General features: G+C 37.4%; 1 protein-coding gene across 1 annotated transcript in view; it reads left to right on the forward strand.

Moving 5' to 3' along the window:
• Positions 1–25,242, forward strand: part of LOC113254217 (cytosolic carboxypeptidase 6-like) — a 1,048,184-nt gene that overhangs the window by 423,058 nt on the left and 599,884 nt on the right. The gene's annotated exons all lie outside the window — the stretch shown is intronic.

Below are 25,242 nucleotides of genomic sequence, written 5' to 3' on the forward strand. Positions count from 1 at the left end.
CCCAAAGACATTTCCTACCACCCAATCCCATTACTACAATTTCAGGCTTTCACCTCTTCTTAACTGGCTAACTTAGGTTTCTTCCCAGGCTTCCTGTGTTTATGGTTTTCTCTTCTCATTACTGCCTTCCACTCCAATTTTGCAGTCCATCCTACAAACTGTTGACACAATCTTTCTAAAAGAACTCAATTTTTAAACTTTTTAGTCCATAATTCTTCAATGACTCTGTAGCATTCAAGATAAAGTTCCAATTTTGTAGTGTCATATACAAGGCTCTTTGTTACCTAGATGTTGTCTACCTCTCTAAGTTCATCTCCTAACACTCCCTTTTTTTTAGGCCTACCCATACAAAGCTCCAACCATAGAGAACTATTTGTTGTTCCCTATCTACCAACTGTAATATTTCTAACTTCCTTATTTTGTACATTCTGTGTCCTCTACTTGAAATATCATTTCCCCCTTACATTTTTCTTTGTCTAGCAATCTCCTACTCATCTTATAAATGTCATCACTCTAGGAATCTTTTCCTGACCAGCTAAATTTTTGGTTGCCACCTAAACCTTTTGTTCTCCCATGCTGTATATTTCACTACTTTTCTAACCCCAGTCATTCTGTATTATAATTGCTTACTTACCTGTTTATCTCCCCTATAGGCAGTGAGCAATGTGAGGACAGGGATTATATCTTAGTCATCTAACTCTATGATTTAGCATAGTACCTGGTGCATAGTAAATGTTTTTAAAAGAGTATGTGAGTGAATGAATGAGCCAGGTTAAGTTATGCTAGTACTTTAGAGGCTGGTGATTGGGATAGAAGAGGGAGTATGGAACAGCTGGAGACAGTAACAAGTTTGTAGGACTAAATCCTATAGAGATGTGCTACATTAATTACAAGTCTTTGCTTGCAAGTGATAGGAACCAAACTAGCTTGAGGGCTAGTTTTTTTTTTAAAGGAGTTCATTAAAAGATACAAAAGTGTTTCATGTACTCCAAGGGTAACCATGTTTCATGAAGGATCTTAAAACTCTCTTTGTTCCTTAACTCAGGTGTTATTCTTCTCTGTTTTAGAGACAGGCTTTCTCTGCTTCTTCCCTGTGACAGAATGTGGTGACCCTACAAAACCCCATAATTCTATTTTATAATTTACTTTCTGCATCATGTTGGTCATCAAGCCCCCAAAATCATTCTTCCTCAGCATCTCTAAAATAAATCATTTTGTATGGGGCTACACACCCAGAGACTAGCTGTCTCTCATAATTTCAATTTCCTACTGAAGAAAATATGATTAGTTTAATTCAGTCAAACAGCTGGGACTTGGGACCAGGATTCACAATGCAGACTTGCTGCCACAGGTACACTGCTTTTCATCAGGTGGCCAGAAGTCTAATTCTTGATAATGAAGAGCTGGAGATGCATCTTAAGTATTTCCTCTGTGCTGAGTAGGGCAGGTCTAAAAGTATTTATAGGTTATAAATACAAATAGCAAAGCTCTTTGCATATTTCATGGTTAGCAGTCTCTTCATTCTTGCTAACGTTATATATTTGTACCATTCTAGATAGTAGATAAGGCATAGGGAACAGTGGCAAATGCCTTGAGGAAATGAGCTGACAAGAGTTATGAGAGTTGTAACCAGTTCAATCAAATGGGATAGGGTTTAAAGCAGGACTTCACTCTCACAGGAATTCTTACTAGTATCTGAAGTGAAAACTAAGAGCTTGGCATAACTTGAATGGGATGAATTTGGCACCTATGGGGGTTAGAAAGAAGGCTGTAGGTAAATGGAAGCTCAGGACCCAATATCTAATAAAAGCTCAGTTAATGATTGTCAGTTAATGAATGAATAAGTGGTACCTGCTTCCAGACACTGAGCACTTAGTTCAGGGCTGTAAGCCTAATTCCATATCCCACTCTCTGGTATGGATAAGGATCTTCATATACATCCTTGGTGTTTATGGGCTTGATGACTGGTAGGACTAAGATGTAGGGTATAGGTCTCTAATACTTGCCACTTGATAGGGCCAGAGCCCTTGGGAAATGACCATGGAGAAATAATATAGTATTCTCTTTTGAGACCTGGATCCTTTCTCTCTTTGAGGACTGGCAACACTGAATAACAGTTTGTTGTATAGAGTATGTCTGTGCTGTAAGCTTCTGGTAGTCAGACATGTTTTATTTGTGTATTTCTGGTTTCTAGCACATGGTGTGGAACATAGTTGTTGCTCGTCCAATATTACTTAAGTGAAAGAAAAAATAAATCATTTCCAAGTATAATATCATTAATCTAATATTTGCTTTTGACTCAAATCATGTACAAATTAAAATATATTTTGTTTTCTAATGTATCTGGCTGCTGCCTGACTTGGTTTAAGAAAATGTACTTTCACTACTGCTTTTACCTTTAAGAAGTCACTGAATATTACACAGAAAGTGCTGTTACTGGTCAATTAGATAACATGCACAGTGTCATACATGGAGAATAAATATTTCTCTTCTAGACAAAGTAATTGCTGCCTTGTCGTAATTGATGTTCAAGGAAAGAACTCTGTCATATTGTATATTCCAAACTCTTTGTCATCCTTTGCTAAACAGCCATTTGACTATCCTTCTAGACATTGATTTGTCATTAGAGATGAGGCATTTTTTTAATGACGCATTTAAATTTGATGCTTCATAGTACATGCAAAGGCACTCCAACCGATATCTCTGGTACCCACATGTCTATTTGTGTGTTTGACTGTCCAAAGAGAAGAGATTCCCAATAGTTAGTGAACATAAATTATTAGATACTCCTTTTTTGCTTTATTTTCTTAGGCAAAGGCAATTTATATTATACAGCTTTTTCTTCTAAAGATTTATTTATTTCGAGAGAGAAAGAGAGAGGGTGAGCGGGGTGAGGGACAGAGGGAGAGGGAGAGAGAGAATTTCAAGCAGACTCTGCACTGAGCATGGAGCCTGGTGTGGGGCTCAATCCCATGACCCTGAGATCATGACCTGAGCCAAAATCAAGAGTTGGACACTCAACCGACTAAGCCACCTAGGCTCCTCTATATTATACTGCTTTTAATGCATTGTTCTGGTCACAGTTTAGAGGTTTCTGTTTTTATTTGTGTGAAATAGCTCTAAAGTGAGCATCCCTAGACACACAAAGTGCAAATGTAAAATCAAGGATAATGGCAGTAAAATAGGCCAAAATCTCCAGATTTTATAGTTTGTACTTTTTATATCGTTTTAGTGGTTTAACATAGAATTTTCAGTAAGATAGTGTTAGTCGACCAAAGTTACCTTCCTATACTGTGAAAGCAAAGCAAAGCCTTGCTATGCAGCAAAAGCCCATTTGTTCACCTAGTAGATATTTATTGAACAGTTGCTAATTCTGAAGGCCATTCTGTAGCCATCTACTCTGCCACACTCGATTTATGTGGAGTCCCTCTCCAGGAGATGCCTGGACCGTTGGCATGCTCTTTCTTCTTACTGAGGTTATACTGCTAATTTCTCTCTGGCCTCCTTCCTGGTGATGAGGAAGGGCTCCTTTTCTCCTTTTACTAAAGATCTAGGTAAAATAGAGGCAAGCTTGGTTCTGTGCTTCCTTCTCATGGTCCCCCTTATTTTGGTACCCAAACAGGAGTCTTCTGCAGGCCTGTTTATCATTTCTGCTGCATGGAAGAGAGAGAAGATATTAATTACAAGAAGAAAAAATATTCTGACACTCTCAGATCTTCTACTTTAAGCTACCCTTACTATCAGCAGGATAGTCCTTACTCTGAGGTCCTATTTTGATCTGAGTCAGAGAACCTCTTTTCCTCAGAGATATGGTTAGTGAGGATGCAGTCATCTTTCTCAGACATCGGGGTGTGTGTGTGTGTGTGTGTGTGTGTGTGTGTGTGTGTGTCTGGTTAGTGTTCTATAGAATGGCAGGCCCTAGATAGGTTCTCTGTAGATTAAAAAGGAGATCGCTAAGCGTTTGAAGAGTTTATAATCTTGTAGGAGAAACTTTCATAAACAAATACTTACAATGTAAAGTGTCAAATGCTATAATAGGGTACATAGAAAATAACATGAGATTGCCAAGATTGGAGTGACTAATACTGTCTGGAGAGATTAAGGTATGCTTCAGAAAGGCAATTGTGTTTGAACTGGTTGAGAGAAATTTGACAAGCTTCCAAAGAGGGAAAGTACTCTTTTCTGACATGAAGCATAGAAGTGGGAAAGAGGATGTCACCTCCTGCAAATAGTGAGTGAGTCATGAGGTTGTGGAACCCATTGGTTAAGGACATAAACTCTGGAGTCAAGCTTGCAAGGGTTTGATATCAGCTTAACTACTTACTGGTTCTAAAGAGTTACTAATGTTTGGTGCTTCAACTTCCTTATCCATAAAATGGAGGTGCTTATGAGAGGATCAACCTCACAGGGTAGTTTTAAGGAATATAAATGAGATAGAAGATGTAAAGCATTTAGAATAGTATCTGGCACATATCAAGCAACGATTTTATCATGAATATGTGGCTGGTAATTGTGAGAGCTGAGATTGCAGAATGAAGCAATCTCAGGCCTCAAGGGTTTTGTTCAAACCATGAATTTGGACTTTATCCTGAAGACATTGCAAAGCCTTTTTCAATAGGCAAGTAAAACAATCAGCTTAAAAAAAAACAAAAACTTTGTAAAGAAAAATCATTCTAATTAATAATTTCTATACTTAGCAAGAGATCATTTAATAAGTAAGAATAACAACACCAGAAACCAAGACCTGAAAATGCTTTCTTCCCCATCAAAGATGGGATAATCAATGGCACCAACATTTTGGATCACTGTCTTTCTTGCCTTGAACTCTATGATTTGAATTTTTTTTTTTTTTTGAGGTTGTCAGTCAGGATCAGATTTTATTTCTGCTTCTTGGGACAAAGGGAAAAATTGGGGATTAAGGGAAGATTTTTTTTTAAACTTTTGTTTTTTTTAATTAATATTTTTTTATTATATTATGTTGGTCACCATACAGTACACCCCTAGTTTTTGATGTAAAGTTCCATGATTCATTACTTGCATGTAACACCCTAAACCACTTATATTTGGATACCGTTCAGGTCTCTTGATAGGATATAGCTTTCTGATAAGTAGACACAGGTCTTAGCCAGATTATCCAATCCAGTCTCTTAGAAGAATGAAGCTTAGCTTGGGAAGGACAGTATAAGACTAAGGAGAAACATTCTTTCATCAGCTCATTTGGAGCATCATTCTCAATTCCTACTTCTGGAACATTGTATAATGACCTGCACATGGCTGGCACTCAAGCAATATTTTATTCACTATAAATCTCTGGGGGATCCAATATTAGTTGATATCCTACAGCAAAATCACTGTTTTGAGAGTTATAGCTACCATGAATCAAGTGATCAAATACCAGATAGTATGCTGATCTTTTTTAATGGGTCAAATAGAAGTTTGTCTATTTAAAAATCCTTTACTTCTTCCCATCACACCTAGAATAAAACAGCTTATAAATCCCTGCAGAATCTGGGCCTACTCATCTCTTCAAAATCAGGTATCATTTTCTACTTACCATATTGTAGGCATGATGCTTTTCTTTTGGTTCATCAAACTTACCAAGTTCATTACTGCCTGAAGGTTTCTGCACTGGCCAGTCCTCTGCTTGGAAAGGTGCTCCACTTTCTCTGCTCCTTCTTAATTACTGGATCTTAGTAAAGTCCATGTTTTCTGAAAGTCTTCACTGATCACTCTAAACCAGCTATGTATATAACCTAAGCCCATTATATCATTCTATTTTAATTCTCTATATAATACTTTTTAATCAGATTTTTAAAATCTGTCTATGTATTTATTATTTATATCTTCCATGGAATATAAATTCCAAGGAAGCAGGATCATGTCTCTCTTTTTCACCACCATATTCTTAGCACCCAGAATTGTCCCTGGCACATAGTTGGTACTCAGTAAATATCAATTGAATGAATAAATCTATTCCTAACTGTAACCTTGCAAAGCAGGTAACTATTATCTTCATTTTATTGATGAAAGAACAAAAGAATAGATTGCACAAGATGATATAGCTGCAAATTTTTGAGCCAGGGCAAAATCAAGTTTCATTAAACCCAAAGCCCATACCCTTTTTATTAGACCATTTAGTCTTAGCCCAGCTACTGTTGGTCTCTGAGGTTGCTTTTAGAGTGAATTAGACTGGTTTCTGCACATGAGGGGCTCACAATTGAGTGGGAAAAATGAACAAATCATTGATTATAAGATAGTGTCATAGGTATTTCAGTAAAGGTATGGATAAATTGTTATAATGTTACAAAGAAGGGATAAAGATGAGCTTTTTGTAGAGGTGTCTTTAAAGATAATTAGAAGTTTTGGGACACCTGGGTAGCTTAGTCAGTTAAGTGTCTGTCTCTTCATTTTGTCTCAGGTCATGATCTCAGGGTCATGGGCTCCAGCCTCACTTCGAGCTCCTTGCTTAGCAGTAAGTCTGCTGGAGATTTTCTCTCTCCCTGCCCTCTTCCTGCCCCCCCCCCCCAAATAAATAAATAAATTATAAAAAAAAAAAGATATTTGGACGTTTTCCAGGCAGAGAGGGATAGAGAGGATGTTAAGAAGAGAGACATCATAATGTATGTCTGATAATAGAAAAAAAATGTTCTGTGTGCCTGTAGTGATCATGTGGACTCCTTTTTTTAAGGCCCTGTGTCAGATATTACAGCATCATACTGTGGTCAGGTCCGAGGCCAGATATAAGAACCTTAACTACATCTGCCACCAGGCTCTTATGCCCAGAACTGCAGGTGGCGTTAGGTTAAAGTTACTCCTCTTCTTCTCTCACCCTCCAGAACCTGCAGAGTAACTAAAAATTCAGACTTTGGCTCCAGACTCTTGTGTTCAAATTCAGGCCTTGGTAGTTATGTGGTCTTGGGAAAGTTACTTATCCTTTCTATAAAATGAGGATACTAAGAGTACTTATCTGATAGATTGGTGTGAGGATGAAATGAGTCAATATAAGTAATATGTATAGAACAGAACCTGGCACATAGCAAGCATTCACTGTTATTATTAGTAGTAGTGGGGAACTGAATATGTGTGCTTAGAATACCAAAACTTGAGTGTTGAGTAGGGGAACGTGGTAATGAGGCGAGGTAAAAATGTAGAAGATGCATAATCCATTCATACCTTGCACATTGCTGTGTTAACTGATAGAATGTATGCCAACTGTCTGCCACATAGTGAGCACTCAGGAAATGGTTAGTTCTGTCTTAATGATGAGGGTGATGATAATGTTTATCATTATCCCAAGCCTGTCCAGCTTGACTAAGCCTCTTGCTGTTTGGCACTTGGCTAGCCAGTGGTGGTATAGTCATGAGAAAGACAGACATGAACCTACTTAGAACATACACATGAGTTCAGGCTGAGTGCAGGGGTCATGTTTTATTCATTTTTGTGTTTAATGCCTAACACTGTGTGATTGCAAGATGACTATATTGAATTGATTCATTCATTAGTGAGATGACGTTATCTGACTTTACATTATGTTAATTTGACTTGACAGTCAAATGAAAGGTTTGAAAATCAGCCTTATGTCACATGTTGAGGATCTGCTCTGAACAAAAGTCTTTTCCCTTTATGTCAGTTCCTAGTTATCATATTCTTAAATTTAGGGAAATTAGGCTAGGTTTAAAAGAAACCAAATACCAAGTGTTTTTTCTTGTTGTTGTTGTTGCTGTTGTTTTTGAATCAAGATAACTAAGACTATAATTGGGTCAGTATTTTTAAGGTCCAGTGCTAAACCAAGTATTGACCTGAGTACCTTATGTTCTTCTGCTTATTTAATCTTTACAACTCAGAGCTCTGTGATGGGGAACTCAAGCCAAGACACAAAGGATTCCAGGCACTTGTCCAGGGCCACACGTATAGTAAATGGTAGTGGTGTGACCAGTTCCAAAATCTTCTGGTTCTCAACTCTGTTCTTGTTCCATTGTGTCTTTCTGCCTGACTAAGATCTCTTGACAACCTTAGTGTGTCCTGATAGATTTACCCCTTTTACCACATTATCCAGTTTATGGATGACATTTGTCACTGATCATTATGAAAATATAGCTGAAATCATCATTTGAAGGGTTATTGGGACACTACTAATGATGAGAAAAAGCTTAAGTAGGGCAAAGATTAAGCTTAATTGAGGAATTTCGGATGATCAGGGTTGATTTTTGCAGCAAGAGTCCTGTGCTATGATCCCTCATGCGTTGCTGTGCACCTTTGCATACCCATTTTGCTTCTGAGGTATGCCCTGTTTTCTTCTTTGCACTGAATATTTCCTAGGGGCAGGTACTTCTTTGCTGAGCAGAGGACAAATACTAGCAGTTTAGTGGAATGGAAAGAAAGAATAGTTGCAAAGGAGCTGAGGAGGCATACTTTGCTCTTGACTTACTATGTGAGTTAAACCAAGTCCCTTTTCTTCTTTGGGACTTGGTTTCCTCATCTATAGAATAAGAAAATTAGAATGAGTGATTTCTAGTTTTTCTTTCAGTTCTGTGTTATGTCTAGCCTGTATTAAGTCTAATTTGAGGATTTGTTTTTGGTGTAAAGAGTGCGAGGCAGAGTGTCTTTTGTGCCAGAGCGTATCTAGCACCACAGAGCTAAGCCAGCATGGACAATTTTTGCCGACCTATCAGGCTAGCCTGGGCACCAGCTGACTGATCTAAGACTGACAGGGAAGGAGAGGGGAAGCTGCAATTCACAGTGAACACATGACTTAATGCGAACCCACAGTGTTCTTTCTTTCCACTCTAGGAAACTGCCTGTTTTTTCCCTTTGCCCAACTAGGAGCTTCTGTTCCTTGGTCATGCAGGTCAGGCAAAGGAGTAGGCCTCCTCGGTTTACTCTTAATTGCAATGGTATAATGAGGGAAAGGGGTATGGTGGAGAGTGCCAAGCATCTGGCAAGAGGTACAGTTGCTAGATCTGTCCTCATAACACAATTGAAAAATGGCCAATAAACTAGACTTCTGGGTGATTTCCACAGGGTTAGCTGATGGCTTTAGCTTCACCTATTGAATGCAATAGGCCAAATTAGTCTCTTTATCGCTCCCCCTGTATATATCATAGCAAGTACTCTGTCATCTCTAAGCCTTTGTTTACATAATTTTACCCTGCCTGGAACAATCTCCTATTTTTCCAAGTTCCGTTTTCCTTCTAAGTCCTGCTGTTATCTCCAATGAGATTCTCCAGACAATGATTTCCTCTTTCGTGTAATTTCAACATTTTGAATATCCTTTTATTGTTGCACTTAATCTCATTATATCTTAATTTATTTAGTCATTTATGTTGTCTTCCCCACTAGATGGTAATCTGCTTTAGAGGAAGGAGACTATCATTCATATCATAATTAATGCCTAATAGAGTGCGTGGCACATACAAGATGCTCATTAAATGTTTGCTGAAAGGACAAACGAATATACTGAGGTCTCATCTACCTAGTACTAATCTTTCCCTGATGACTACAGCCCTCCTCTGGGACTCACGAGGTCCTTTGAGTTTTTGTATCATTACTCATCCTGTGTTGTTATTGAGCATTTAGCTGCTTTACCCCTATGGTAAAGAGAGTGTGCAAATGAGGAGGGTGGGATGAAGGTTAGTGAGGATAAGCTGGGGACTTAATTAGACTAGAAAAGATACCTCCTACCTCCATGAGAATGGCCACCTATACAGGTTAGGAAGATGGAAGCCAGAGATAGGACCTTATTAAGACTTTTGAAAGCCTTAGGCTTTCTTACTTTTTGCGTTCTACCACTTACCTTATCTAACATTAAAATGTACTGACCTCTGAAATCAAATCAAATCAAAGTATATCTCTAAAAGGAATTGAACTGAATTTCAGTTGGCTAGTTGACATTTTCGTAGCTATTTAATTCCTGTTTACTATGTTTGGTTTTGCAAGTTTGTTTTGTTTTATTTTTGAGCCAGTTTTTTTTTTTTTTTTTTTTTTTTTTAGGTCTCAATACATTTTCATAGTATCTTGAAAATCCCTAGGCTCTGGGCACTGTGAGTTTAGCACCCAGGGGATAAAAGAGCCCTGACAAGAGGAGGGAGTCAAGTATAACCAGGCAGGAGTAATGAGGAGTTTGTCATGGTCTCCTGGAGATGACTAGAATAAAAAGTGAGACATTAATAGATATATCAGGTCAGCTCTATCCAACACTGACCTAGCATTACCAAGGGATTAGTAGATTATGCTTTGTTCAAGTTCTTAGAAGCTGAGCAAGACCTTACACTCCAGATGTATTTTTAAAATGTCACTGATGCTCCCACCTCCTTCCTCTCCTATTCACTGTCCCATCCCAACAACCACAGGGACTAGACTAAAAAGCAAACAAAACAGAGGTGCCCAGGTGGCTCAGTCAGTTAAGTGTCTGCCTTTGGTTCAGGTCATGATTTCAGGGTCCTGGGATGGAGCCCTGCATCAGGCTCTCTGCTCAGCAGGGAGTCTGTTTCTTCCTCTGTGCTCTCCCTCTCTCTCTGTCTCTGTCTCTCAAATAAATAAATAAAATCTTAAAAAAAAAAAGCAAGCAAAACAAGAACATTCTAACTTCTGGAGCTATCTGTTCTTCAACAGTTTAGATCTAACTCCCTGCTCCCTCCATTTTTAGAGCCTTAGTCTTTACCAAGCTCAGCTTCATAAATTCATCAGATTCGCTTAGTCTCATTTGGATCAGTAAATTTCTTTTGGACTCTTTAATGTGGCTTGGACCTGGGAAACATTTTGCAGAAACCAGAGTTGCTGCTTACCACGTTGTGTTTTTGATGCATTTATAGTGCTCTAGGAGAATGTTTACCTCAGTTTTCAAAAGTGGATCCTGAGATACAAAAAAGGTAATTGATTGCACAGAGCTTCAGAGCCATTGGTGGTGAAAAAATGTTTTACCATAAACTCAGGTATCAGGGAAAAGTACTCCTTTGAACATCATTTAATAAGTAAAGTTAAATATATATACTAAAAATGTTATTGATATCGGATAACAACTTTAAACTGCTCTATATGTTAGAATAGCACACTTTCAGATGTGCTATCTCACTTAATTCTCACAGTGAATTTGTCATGTGGCTATGCTTATTTTTCATATTTTAGACATCAGGAAACTGAGTATCATTTAAGGGACTCACCTAAGATCATAGGTGTCAGACGGTAGAGCCAGGAGTCAGGTTTGGTATTCTGAGGAAAAATTATGTTTTCTTTCTGCAATGGCATATCATTGGCATTCTCCAGTTTCAAAATGGTGGAAAGCTATTAACATAGTATCAATTAATATGAAAATTGAAGTAATTTGGCATGTTCTCTGCAAACTTATTCCTAGTAAAGCAAGTAATGATATGAACTTCTTTGCAAGAGAGATTGTTTATAAGCCCTTCAGAGATCTGACTGCTTTTGAAAAGTTCAGAAGCATCTACTTATACAAATCAATACAAATACTTTATGCCTTTAAATGAGCCTCCAAATGATCTTTACTAAATGGTAATTTATTGGCCTACTTTTAGTTACTGCAAGTATTAGAAAGTAATACAATTGCATTTATTTTAAAATATAATATGATTAATGCTTTTAATTAAATCCAGAGACTGCCTTTAATCATGAGGATGAGAAATAAAATTCATTATATTTTCACATACCTTCATAGTTTTCACGTGCTTTTGCATTTATGATGTCATATGATTTTGAATAATGCTGTGAAATGAATAAGGGAAATACTATTATCATTTCACAGATAAGAAAACCAAGGACTAGCAAGATGAAATAACTTGTTCAAAGTCACACAGCAAGGGTGTGCAAAAATCAAGTTGTTCACTGACATTGAGTAACATACTTAGCAATCTTTTCAAAGGCTTTAGCAGATTTCTCTTTTCTTTTCTTTTCCTTTCTTTTCTTTTCTTTTCTTTTCTTTTCCTTTTCCTTTTCCTTTTCCTTTTTCTTTTCCTTTTCCTTTTCCTTTTCCTTTTCCTTTTCGTGTGTGTGTGTGTGTGTGTGTGTGTGTGTGATTGCAAACTCATGAAAGCAGGGAACACTTACTCAGCTTTGTAACCTCAGTGCCTAGCATAGTTTGTGGCACACAGCAGTTGCTCATTAAATATTGTTTGAGTGAATGAACAGCTTGGGGTCATAGAGTCATAGGTCATGAGGAGAAGCTTCCCATGGAAAGATGATGGAAATCTGTTTGAAAAGTGTTGGATCTCAGAATTTTCTAGTTAGGAAGGCCCTGGGTTGTCATAGATGCATTGGCCTCCAGATTGAAAGCGTATAACCTGACTGTGCTACACAGCTCCCCTGAACACCCTTATACCATAGCACTTATCACTTTGTGTGCTAATTATCTGTTTAGTTGTCTGGCTTCCCTTGCAAATTGTGAATCTGTTGAGAGCAGATGTTCCATTGTACTCTAGTCCATAGCATTGAGCTTAGCATATGATAGACACCAAGTAAATATCTGTAGAAGGAATGAATTAATGAATAAACAAATAATATGACTCAGTGTGAGTAAAATAGATAAATTGCTGAGAAAGGAACAGAGTTTGTAACAGGGAAGTATTAAAATAAATCTGATTCAACATTAGGTTGGTAAGAAATGTAGCAGCAGTTTTCCATGGTATAATTGCCTTTTAAAATAGCCTGTATATGGGATGCCTGGGTGGCTCAGTCAGTTAAATGTCTGCCTTGGGATCAGGTCATGATCCCAGGATCCTGGGATCGAGTCCTGCATCGGGCTCCTTGCTCAGTGGGGAACCTGCTTCTCCCTCTGCCTGCCACTACCCCTGTTTGTGTTCTTGCTCTCTCTCTCTCCGACAAATAAATAAAATCTTTAAAAGAAAATAAAAGTCTGTATATGTTTATGGTTTAAATGCTTCCAAAAGTCATCAAAATATTGTTACATTGAAAAGTTCTAATAAATTTAAGTCTTCCTTTTTTTGGTAAAGGAGTACTTTGAGCTTAAAGAAAAACTGAATGTGGGATCTCTATTAAGTCTTAAGCTCTGCCTGCCTCAGTTTCATTATCTGCAAATAAGAGTAGTAGTATTTCTTTTATTAAATGAGATAAAGCTCCTAGCATGGTGCTTGGCTTATAATGGTAGGAGCTTTATAAATGTTTATCGAATAAATGAATTATAATGAATGATCTTCATTCTCCTTTGCCCTTATGCTTCTTTGATCCATTCTCCTGTCACTGAACTTTTGGTCATTTCAGCAAAAATATGAGGGAGAAAAGAATGACATTTTGGTGTCATATGAAAATTCAACTTTTAAATATTGTTTCAGGACAATACTGTGATTACTAGGAGTAATAACCATTTCCACTCTGGTGATACTCAGATTTTTTGCCTTGATCTTCAAAGAGTTTTAGAATTCATATTATTTTCCTCTCTTGGAGCATGTCTTCCTTTGAGAACAGAATTTGGGCCTTGGTACTGGATATGTTAGTTCAATAGTCTCATTGTCCTCAATTCAGTCTTCTGTTTCTTCACAGTCCAGTTGCCCTTCATGCAGAGCTGAACTTGTAATACGCACTTGAGGTGATGTGTAAATGCTTTCACTGGCTCAGCTCCCTTCCCCACCTAGCATGCCTGGGTCACCTTCATAACATCAAGATTAGGTGTACATGCACCGTCATAAATAATGCCTTATGCAGGGGTAATGTAAATGGAATCTGTTGAAATATGGCCTATTGTATTAAAATTTATGTTTCGATTATCGTTTTTATTATCTGAAACAAGCTTGAGCTTTATAAAGTTATTCAGAAAAGAGATCTGCATCACTGATAAGAATGTCTGTCTACTTGGCATTCATCCCTAGTGAAGTGAGAGTCATATGAACATTTATAAGGGTATTTTTTTTTCCTCTCTAACTTGAAAATTCAAATTGGATCACTTAACAAATTATTCTTTGAAATACCTCTAATGGTGTTATATGAAAGTCTTAGACTCAGAGCTCCCCTATGTCAGAAGAGTATAAAATGCAAATCTAATCACATGTGCTTTCCTGTTTTATCTCCTTCAATGACTTCCTGTTTCTTACCTTATGTAATAAAACAAGCTCCTTAGTTTGACAGGACCTTTAGTGTCTGTCCCTGATTACTTACTTCCTGTCTCACCTTACCTCCTAGGTTCTAACCTCGGTGTTTATCCAGCAGTGATGCTTGTGGTTTCCTCTAACATGCAATGGTATTTCTTTTCTCTGTTTTTCCCCCCAAATTGTTTCCTTTCTGTTTCACTCCCTGTCCTTACCTAAAAACATTCCTTTAAGACCTACTCATTTTAAGGCTCAGTTTAATTGTTACTTTTTTGGAGAATTTCCTTTGATCTTCCAGACTGGGTTAGAGGCTCCTCTTCTGTGTTCTCATAACATCTTGGACTTTCCTTTACAATAAAATTTATGACCTGGTAGTATAATTCCATGTTTATTTGCGTATCTTCCTCATTATACTGTGATATCCTTGGAGATAAAGACACTGTCATATCCATTCCATTATCCAGCCTCAAGGCTGTAGCAAGCTCCTAATGTACCTTTGTGTGAGTTAGGAAAACATACCTTTTCTATTGGGCCAGTGTTAGCCATAGTAGGGGGTCCTTGGGTAATGCAAACACTGAATGTAGCAGCTCTTCCCAGGTCCATCTTAATGTCGGTGTGCAGTAAGTTCTCAGGACCTTGTGTGACCTTACAGCTCTTTCTTCACCATTGGTAGAAAATGAATTACCCATTGTAGGATAGCTGCCCTGACATTTACAATGGATTTTACATGAGTGAGAAAATTTCTATGTTAAGACACTGAGATTTTGGGGTGTTTATTCTTTAGCATTAACCTGTTCTTCCCTGACAAATACAGTGGCCTTGGAAAAGTCTTTGACCCTGCATGAGCCTCAGCTTTTTAAATTGCAAAGTCCTCACAAATCAATAAAATAATAAAATCCTCACAAATCAAATAATAAATAGATAAGGAGAATTGTAAAGTATTATCAAAATTGGAGATATTTCTTAGCTCTTATATTTTGGTGGGAGAAACAGAATTTAATCAGTGTGATTATCTTAAGCAGACTCTCATAGTTCCGTGTTGATGTAATAGCTACCATTTGGTGAAGACATGCTATGTACTAGAACTTTATCTACGCTTTGCTATTTAATTCTCCTCCTGAATCCTCTGATTAGGTGTTATTATCCCCATCTTATAGATAAGGAAACTGTAGTTTAGAAGGGTATGACAAGTTATTTATGGTCACATAGTGATCAGATCAGGATACTAACTCTGGAGCTTGTCTGATTCAAATATGTATTCCTAATTGGAGTTAAGCCTACTATTTTGTAGCTAAAAAGTTAGAGCCTTCTTTTTTACCGAGAGTATGTCTTCCTTTACATAGTGCTTTAATCATTGCCATTGAAGAGCCGGTTCACATTAATGAGTAATGTAATCCATGCTGTTGCACAGGAAAAGGCTAAATGCCAAATGTTAGGAGGATGTAAGCTTGATCATTTGAACTACATGAGCATAGGCTCTTCAAGCCCTTGGTAAAAGCTTCTTCAAGTGAATTCATTGGCACTTGATTCAAGGACCATCCCAATACATGCATTTCAGAAATAATAGTGACAGCAAAACGTCGTTAATTTAGATTAATATGAGTCTGAATGAAGGGGAAGTCTCCATTCTGGAATATTATGTAGGAAATTCAGTTTTCTACTGGAAAGAATACTAGTCTTGGGCTTTGAAGACATGGGTTCATTGTCCAGTTCTGCCACACAGCTGAAGTTGTGGTGTGACTACTGTTTGTGTGAGATTGGATAAGTCATTTATCTTCTTCTAGCTTCTCTTTTCCTATTTGTAAGATGGGTATTGTTAGCCCTCGTCAGCCTACATTACAAAGTTGCTTTAAGGATAAGATAAAATGAGATAATGGGAGGGAAAATGTTTGGAATCTTATACAAGATGTTTTTATACATCCAACTTATAGAGGAAAGAAAAATAATAGTAACAATTTTCTGGCATTGTCACGTTTTAGTCCTGTGACCTAGGGTAAGATTATCTGCTTTGTGCCCCTGTTTCCTCATCAGTAAAATCTGGAGGGATAATAGAACATGTCTTATAATTTATTAAATAAACAAGGATTAAATGAGATAATTTATGTAAAATACTTAGAATGTTGCCTTGCAGTTACCACTCATTTAAAGTTAACTGCCATTGTTACTAACAGCAGTGGTGGTAGCGGTAGTACTGCCTGCTGAGTTTCACCTCTGAACCGGGCGTATTCTTAGGACTTTGTCATTTTACTCTCAGGGCTACCCTATAAAGCATTAATATTCTAGTTTTGTATTTGAAGAAAGAGAGGCTCAGGTAATTGGTTCAAGATCTCATAGCTAGTAAATACTGCAACTATGATTTGAACCTAATTTTGCTTTACTTGGAAGCTCAGGTTCTTTCCATTATACTAAGCTTCCTCCTATACATTTTAAAGAACTGTTTCAATATAGAGCTTTTTACTTTTCTCAAGGCCGAACTACTCCACCACTTGTTTTGCTTTTTTTCTTACCTCCCAAATGCTGCTTTTCAAATATAGCAGGCACTTTATTCAACAGTGTTTTCGGTGCCTACTGTATACACAACAACATTCATATGAAAGAAGCTTTGCATATCTCATATCTTATTTAATTCTCGTGATGATCTATGGGGAGGGAAAACTTCACTCTTTATTTACAGCTCAGGACTCTTGGACATAAAGGGGAGAGTCATCTGTTAATGGTAAGAAATGAGTCATAGCAGGTTTGGAAGTGGAATCCAAGTCTCCTGCCTTGGTGTTTCCTCTCTACTGCATTGTAAATTCTGCCAGTTTGGACCCCATCTAAGGAGACTCAGGTCCCAATTATTCTTATGGATAGAAACTAGTGGATTGTACTATGATGTAAGCTACCTCCCTCCTTAACTAGATTAATCATTTCTCTAGGAATTTTGTTGTTGCTTTTGTTGTGAAAGCAAACCTTGCCTTCACTGATAATATACAATTAACCCTTTATTCGACTTGAATAGAAGAAGGATGAATTGTCAGATTAGGTTGCAAGAGTTTCTCTCCCAGTGCAACAGCAACATTAACAACCACCACAACCACGGCAGCTGATGTTTAGTGAGTGCTTATTATAAGCCAGGAAGTATTCTAGGCCTTCATATGTATTAATGAATTTAATCTTCCTTACAACTCTAAGGTAGGTAACTATCATTACTCTTATTTACAGATGAGGAAGCTAAGGGACAGAAATTTGCTCCCAGGCCATACAGCTATATTTTCTTAGGGAATATAATCTTCATCTGTGTCATTTTTCTCCTCCTCCTAAACCTCCAGTGGCTCCCTCTATCTTTTTAAATTCAAAATGTAAACTTCACATTGGTATTTAGAGGGCTCCCTGTTGTCAACCCAGTCCTTATTTTTAGCTACATTTCTCATTATTTAGAGAGAGGATGGGTTTTTAGAGTCATAGATGCATGTTTTTATAGTTCAACCCTGTTGTTAAATGACTGTGAAAACTTTGGGTAAGATAATTTATTTTTTCAAGTATCTAAAATTGAGGATAATAAAGCTTGCCTGAACAGGTCAATGAAAATAAAGCTTGTAAATGCCTAATACATGGTCTGATATATAGAGGCACTCATTATTATTTTAAAAATACTTAGTTATCCTCCAGGTAAAACTAATCTGCCCTACACTTTCCTTCCTCCTTTGCATATGCTTATTTTTCCTCTCCACCTTGAATGCTTTTCCTCACATCTCCGTCTGTCAAAATCTAACCCATCCTTCAAGGTCTCCTTCTATAGGAAGTCTGATTTTGATCCCCTTGCCCCCTGCCATCTCATCCTAAAGTGCATTCTTTCATTTGAACCCTAGCACAGTTTTGTACATCAAGTTTAATATATATCATATTTGTCCTTGTGTTTGGGGTATTTGTATACCTAGTCCATACTCCCTACTGGATTGTGGTACTTTGAACCAGGGGCCATGTCCTCCTTCTCTCTGTCATCCTATATCTTAGGAGAAGCTTTGGGTTTGGACACATGGTACCTGCTGGTGAAAGTGAATCATATCATCATCAGAAGCTTGAAATTGCCTGTGATCAGTACTATAATTACAGACCAAGGAGAACGGAAGGGCACTATTTTTATGCCTTCCCTGCTGCTTTATATACCTCATTTCTTTTAATATCCACAACAATCATATGATATAGTCATTATTATTCTCATTTTACAGATGAAGAAACTTAGATCTAACGGGTAAGTGACTTGCTTAAGGTTACATAGGAGGTTGCAGGGATTTGAACCCATATCTATATGACTTTCTGCTTCACTGGTGTTATTTCTGTTTATTAATAAAAAGAGACACCATCTGATCTACTGGCCTTGGTGGCATCATTGAAAGTCAGAACCATAAAATATTACCTGGTCAATTTCTTCATTTTACAGATGAGGAAACTCAGACTCGGGAAGAACAAGAGGCTTGCTCAAGGTCACTCAGCTAATAAAAGCCAAACTATGTCTAGGTTCCAAGCCAATTCTAAATATAGTAATTTTGTAAGAGAACTAGATACCTCTCCCATTGTGGGCTAATGAAATGTATTTCTCTTCTGAACTTCTGACCCTCCCCTGGGCTCTCACCTGCAGAATCAGAACCTACCTTATTTTGGTTAATGAGATATGATTAATTTTTCTACTCTGAGCCACATTAGAGGTTATAGATGCTGAGCTCAATTGTGTTTAGTTTCTAATGGTAAATGTTGGAGCAGAAGTACATTTGGTTATCTTTCTGAAATTACATAACAATAATGTTGCCACTTCTCAGTTACCTGAAACTTTTCACTTTTCAAAAAAATCTGTTCATATTTTTTCTATCTTTGAAGAAGAGATTAGAGATTAGAGGATTGTATTTGATGATTCCTAAGATCTGTCTTAATTCTCAGGTTCTGATTTTGTGATGCTGAGGCTCACGACTTACTTTTACATTTTATATTTATTTGTGGTGTGTGTGCGTGTGTGTGTGTATGTGTTTGATCAATGTTTACACTCCATATTCCATGAGGATAGAGGCTATATCTTTTTTTGCTCACAATTGTATACCCAGAACCTTCACATAATAGGTACTCAGGAAATATCTGTTGATTGAATGAAGAATTATGTGAGGTTGCAAGGCAGCTATCATCTCTTTTTGATAGATTACTAAATCAAAGCCAAGAAAAAAATGATTTGCTTAAGAACAACTGTTACTTAGTGGAAGAGCCATTCTGAAACCCATAACTCCTGGCTCTTGGGTTGTTGACATAAATAAAATAATAAAATTTTGAATCCTTGTTTTCTATCTCCTGTCTATTCTTAAAGTCATTATAGTCATGAGAATTAATTATGTTCTTAAATACTTAACTAATCATAAAAGATTCCTTTTAAAAATAATAAAATACAATAGCAAGAACATAAAAACATTTTTCAATAATAATTTTTTTTCCTCCAAGAAACACCTGAGTTCTCAGGTGAATTTCCTCAGCTTCCAATTCTAGGTTTAGAGAAACTTTTATTTTACTATTGGTGATTGGGGCAGAAGTGATTGAAAAGGCAGCAGCCTCATACACTAAATAGAATAAAAGAAAGATTGAAAATACTAAGCCTTAGTGAAGTTATAGAACAATAGGACATACATATACTCTTAACAGGAATTGGCAGAACAACTTGGAAAAACTAGCCATACCTGTTAAACCTGAACAGGTAAGAACCCTACAATCCAGAAATTCCACTCCTGGTTATATGCGAATAGAAATATATGCATATATTCACAAAAAGACCTACAAGAATAGTCATTATACTACTCTCTAAATTAGTTACCTGTAATTACCTAAAGCTAGAGGTAACTTAAATGTTAATAGTAAAATGAATATAGTATGTTCATGCAATGGTATACCACACAGCAAGGAAAATTAAAGCTTTAATTACATCCAACAATATAGATGAATCTAAGAAACACATGTTGATTGAAAGAAGTCAGATAGGAAGGAGTAAATGTTTTATGATTCCATTATTATAAAGTTCCCAAACAGGCAAAGCTAATCTCTGCTGTTAAAGGTCAGGGTAGTGGCTATACTTGGGGAAGTTATTTGGAAGAAGGCATGAGGGTGGGAAGAGTGGTTCTGGAATACTACTAGTATTCTATATTTTAAATATTTATTTATTTGAGAGAGAGAGAGGGAGAGAGTGCACACAGGAGGGGGAGGGGCTGAGAGGGAGAGGGAATCTCAAGCAGACTCCATGCTGAGCGCAGAGCCCTACACAGAGCTTGAGTTCATGACCGTGAGACCACAACCTGAGTCAAAACCAAGAGTCTGACTGCACCACCCAGGTACTCCGAGTAGTATTCTATTTTTTGATCCATGTGCTGGTTTCATGAGTGTGCTCATTTTGTGAAAACACAGTGGCCTGCATATTTATTATAAGTGAACTTTTCGGTATATATTTTATTATATTTATTATATTATTATTTATTATTTATTGTATTATTTATTATATTTATATTATATTTATTATATTTTATTAAACAACAACAACATAACAGCTCCCAAGAAAGTCTAGATTAAAGCTTGATAGTTTAAGTGGTATAGCAAAGCAGAATAATGTAGGTACAAAGCCAAATGGTGTTGGTGTGACCTAGGTGAGTGAGGGCTCACATCTATGTTGGTACTCAGACCCCTCCATCTGGTGATGCCATCATCTCAGTATAAGGTTTCCATGTGTCCTGTGGCAGAGGGGGCACATTGGCTCTTAACTTCCTTAGCTTGGATGTAACACATGTAAATTTTCCTCAAAATCCATTGGCCTAAGTTAGTCCCATGACCCAAACCAAACTGTAAGGGAGGCTGGAAAATGTATGGAAACACCTGGATATTTGAGGAGTGTTAATTGGTTCTTCCAGGATCTGGATCTGTGATGCTGCCTGTATCTCAGCTTACATGAGAGGTTTGGTTTTGGGTGCCTTCTTGTATCTATGTTAAGTCATGGGATGATTTCCTTGGAGCTTGAGTAATGGTGTTAAAAAAAGTGGAAGAAGTGTGTGCAGAAAGGGAACTTGCTATTGCTAGACATTGTATATACTATTTCCGTTGTCTGTTGCTGTGTAACAAACCACTCCAAAGTTCAGCAGGTTAAAACAACAGTGATTTATTATTTCTCATGACTCTGTGGATTGACTAGGTACAGCTAGCTGGTTTGTTCTTCTGGTCTCATGTGGGCTCTTTCATGTGGCTGTGGTCAGGTCTCAGATTCAGTTGGGTAAGGAACATCCAAGATGGTTCACTTGCCTGGTAGTTGGTCCTGGCTGAGCACTGAGAGATAGGTTCAATTGAGATGCTAATATAACTGGGCCTCTTTCCTTCTCTCCCTTTTATGTTAGGACTTCTCTCTCTCAACGTGGCTTTTCCACATTACATCTCTAGCAGAGTGGCTGGAATTTTTACTTGGTGGCTTAAGATACCCAAGAGTGTAAAATTGGAGGCTGCCAGGCTTTCTTAAGAATTAGGGCCTAGAGAGGTGCCTGGGTGGCACAGTCAGTTAAGCATCCAACTCTTGGTTTCAGCTCAGGTCATGATTTTGGGGTCATGAGATCCAGCCCCATGTTGGGCTCCAAGCTCAGCACGGAGTCTGCTTGGATTCTCACTCCCTCTCCCTCTGCTCCTCTCTCCTACTCTCTCTCTCTAAAAAATTAATAACTAAATCTTAAAAAAAAATTAGTCCTAGAGCTGGCACAGCATCACTTCTGCTATATTCTGTTAATTAAAAGCCCATCACAGAGCCAGCCTAGATTCAAAAGAAGAGGACTATACAACAGCACAAATATGGACAGGTGTGGTTCATTGGGGCCGTTAGTGTAATAGTTCAGAAGTTGGCAAATTGTGGCCCTTAGGTCAAATCCAGTTTATCTGTTTTGTATGGCCCTTGAGTAAAAATGATTTTTACAGATGCACATTTGAAATTGATTTGATAATAGGCAACACTTGCTTTGAACCCTTATTTAGTGAATTGTTATTCCCCCCTGAAAATTCCATTCTATTCATTACTAAACCTGTATTTTAAAAAAAAGAAACTCAGTTTATTGTTATTATATTTTACATTTTGTGAATAAACGTTTTGTGGAAATTTGTTTTCTCTATTGTTACATAAGTACCTATATAATATACTTGATTTTTACTTCAGCTGTCTGGCCCTTTACAAGAAAAGTTTGCCAACCTCTGTAGTACATATCACACATTCATTAACTTATTTTTTCCTCATTATATCCCTGGCAGAGATACATTACTATCCTCATTTTTAGGTAAGGAGACGAATGAAAAAGACCCAGTGTCAAGTGATTCCTACATAGCAGGGGTGGGAATCTTTTAGGATTGGCTTTTGTTTGATGCTGATGCCTATTTTTTTTTTAAAGATTTTATTTATTTATTCGACAGAGATAGAGACAGCAAGCAAGAGAGGGAACACAAGCAGGGGGAGTGGGAGAGGAAGAAGCAGGCTCATAGCAGAAGAGCCTGATGTGGGGCTCGATCCCATAACACCGGGATCATGCCCTGAACCGAAGGCAGACACCCAACCGCTGTGCCACCCAGGCGCCCCTGATGCCTATATTTTTGTCCTCCACCGTGCTGCCTTCTCTGATGCATTTTAAGGGGTCTCAGCAGACATACCTTTCAATTTCCTGAGTCTGGTCTTGGTGGCAATTGTTGTCCTATGTACAAATGTGTATGGGAGGCCCAAATCCCGTTTTACCCATAATAGTTCTTCCCTGCAGTGAAATGTAATATCTTCTTTTCTCCTTTTATACCCATACCCTATAATTTAGACCATTTTACAGATGAAGAAATTGAGGCTAGAGAGTTTCAGTGACTTCTCAAGGTCTCATATTTTTCCCTTCATAGGAAATACCAAGAAAAGTGCTCTTCTAAGATTTGGTTCTGTTCCGTGGGAACATTTCCTGATATTCCCCCAAATATGAACATTTTTTATCCTTAATTTCTTTATTCATAAAGTAGAACTAATAATTTCTACCCTGCTTTTATCAATGTGAGGATCAAAGGAAAAACTTTATATGAAAAGCATTTGGAAATCATTAAATCTTCTATTATTGTACATTGTTGTCATGATTATCACCCTTGTTATAATTACTGTTATTTCTGGAAATCTTTATACTTCATCACTGATCAAAACAATTGCATCAGGATCTCTAAACCTGGAATTTTTTCTTCTGAAATCAAAGATCCTACATATGGATCAGAGGCAACCACGGTCTGTCCTAACACTCATGCCTTAAGGCCTTCAGCATTGAGAGATCAGCACAGGATTTCGTGGTGCTAGATAAAATCTTATGTGATTACAGGTATTGAGTGCACTAATGCAATCCTGTAATTAGATGTTATTATGCTAAGGGGTCTATTACCCTCCACCCATTTGCAGATGTAAGTTGACTTCTGAGAATGTGCATATTGAGGAGAGAATAGGCCTCTAATTAAGTAAATAAATTTAACTCCTTGAAAATTATATTTTAATAAGATAATTCATACCACAAAAATGACAATTAAAGTATATTAAAGTTTTACTAAAAATCTCAAAGCAAGGATATTCACCATGTTAATGATGAAGCCAGGAATAGATTCACAGAGTCTAAAGCCATAGCTCATATACTGTATTGTGTCTCTTAGCACTGGGAGTTTAAACTTGGATTTCAGTGTGAGCTTCTGTGGATTTTATTTTGTTAATATTTGGGTGAGGGTTACAAGGAAATGAACTCCCTTAATTAACATACACCTTAGCCTGTCCTGTAAGAATTGAGATTAGGACTGAGTAAGCTTTGGAGGGAGGGGCGGGGAGGAGGGCTAGACCCTGTTTCTCAAGTCTCATCTTCATCTTTTCAGTCTCCCTCTGATACTTTGTGTCATCAGAAGAATGTACGTATTGCATGGAGCACTGGATGTTATACGCAAACAATGAATTATGGAACACTACATCAAAAACTAATGATGTACTGTATGGTGACTAACGTAACATAATATAAAATTTAAAAAATAATAATAATAAAAAGAAGAATGTTGTTACTTCCCCCATTTAACTCCCAGTTTGTATACAAACCCCTTTTCTTGGGTCTTAAAAAAAAGGGGGGGGTGCAATAGCCTAGCATTTTCAAAATACACTTTATTTACTTAATACAGGAGCAATTTATTTAAGTAAAATAGAATGGGATTGATTTAAACAATATTTTTGTCAAAATGATTCAGAGATATGTCAAAAATCATGAAACTAGAACCCAGTGACTAAGATTTGGGAAACACACACTGGTCTTTCCAGAGGATCTTGTAAGACCAGGGCCCTTACATATGTTTCAGTTTCCTCTCACACCATTCTCTTGGCTCCAATCACCCTGGTCCTCTTACTTTCTCAGATTTCTATGCCGCCTTTGGGCTTAAGGACTTTGTGCATGCTGCTCCCTCTACCTGAAAAGCATTCTTACCACTCCTATAGAAATACCTTTTTGTCTATTATGCCCACTCAACTTTCTTATCTAAGGGAATTGGCATTTTCTAAAATAAACCTGGCACTAATTCTAAAGTATCCCACTGTTAAATGCTCTCAAATTATTCTGCACTCTTTCTTAATACATATTGTCATTTATATTTGTGTGATTATGAGTATCTCTCTCTTCCTATTAAATTCTGCTCTACAAGGTCAAGGACCATGTTTTTGTCCCCCATGTTATACCATAGTGCCCAACACACTCCATAGTAAGGTAGGCAGTCAGTAAATGTGTTAAATGAATCAATAGAAAGAAAATAATTACAAAACTTGCTTAGGCTACATAAAGGAAATTTATGGTCCCAAAAGAAATATACCATCCTTGCTAGTGTCATCTTCACTTTTTTTTTCTTTAAAAAGAAAAAAATTATTTGAGAGGGAGAGAGCACATGCACACGTGTCCAAGCAATGGGAAGAGCAGAGGGGGAGGGAGAGGGACAAGCAGACTCTGCTGAGCATGGAGCCTGACTCATGGCTGGATCCAAGGACCCTGAGATCATGACCTGAGCTGAAATCAAGAGTCAGAAGCTCAACCAACTGAGCCAGATGCCCCTTCACTTAAAAAAAAAAAAAAGGAAAAAATCATTACCAGTATCTTTTTTTCAGAGTGATCTTTACTCATATCTGTTTGAATAAAAT

Source organism: Ursus arctos, unplaced genomic scaffold, assembly GCF_023065955.2.
Source record: "Ursus arctos isolate Adak ecotype North America unplaced genomic scaffold, UrsArc2.0 scaffold_12, whole genome shotgun sequence".
Lineage (NCBI taxonomy): Eukaryota > Metazoa > Chordata > Mammalia > Carnivora > Ursidae > Ursus > Ursus arctos.